This window comes from Galeopterus variegatus, unplaced genomic scaffold, assembly GCF_000696425.1.
Source record: "Galeopterus variegatus unplaced genomic scaffold, G_variegatus-3.0.2 Scaffold3080, whole genome shotgun sequence".
Classification (NCBI taxonomy): Eukaryota; Metazoa; Chordata; class Mammalia; order Dermoptera; family Cynocephalidae; genus Galeopterus; species Galeopterus variegatus.
In genome coordinates this window covers 254,995-255,645 of record NW_007729191.1, presented here as the reverse complement: position 1 = coordinate 255,645, position 651 = coordinate 254,995, and the positions used below count along the sequence as shown (strand labels likewise).

Sequence of the window (651 nt, the reverse complement as noted above, 5' to 3'; positions counted from 1 at the left end):
CCCCCCCGGCCCGCAGCCGCTGCGCCAACGGAGGGCGCGCCCAGGCGCCGCGCGCCGCTCATTGGCCTGCCCGCCTCATCAATCCCAGGTATTGTAAAGCGCTTGACATCCCTTTTGACAAACAGGGCTGCCAGGAGTAGCAACTTTTTTTTAGCCAAATTTTTTCCCTCTTGTCACGGAAAAATTTTTTTTTTTTTTTTGCCACAATTCCTTTTCCTTTTCACAGTCGTGCCCTCTCTCTCTCTCTCTCTCCCGCTCTCACTCCCTCTCTCTCTCTGTCTTGTCCTTCCTCAAACCTGCTCTTCTCTAAGGGATTAGAGACTTCGGGCGTCTCGGAAAACAGGAGGCGGGAATGGGGCTGGTAAACACAGCAAAGGCACTTCCAGAATGTCCCGATTCAGCAACTTTCTTTTCTTTCTTCCACCCCCTTTACCCCTTCAAGGACAGCAAAGGAGGCTTTTGTTATCTGCTCCTTTTGATGTTTGCTTCCCTCTTCCCCGGTCCCCCTCCAGTTTATAATTTAAGATCTCCGGAGCACACGGGTACTCCATTCTCTTTACAAGAAACGTGATTTCTGGGTGTAACTGGCAGCCTCGAGTCTTCTCGCTTTTATCAAATCAGACTTCCTGCGTGCCCCCCACCCCCACCCCC

General features: G+C 52.1%; 1 protein-coding gene across 1 annotated transcript in view; it reads right to left on the bottom strand.

The window, feature by feature from the left end:
- Positions 1 to 651, bottom strand: part of LOC103599749 (zinc finger protein ZIC 1-like) — a 17,492-nt gene that overhangs the window by 12,410 nt on the left and 4,431 nt on the right. The gene's annotated exons all lie outside the window — the stretch shown is intronic.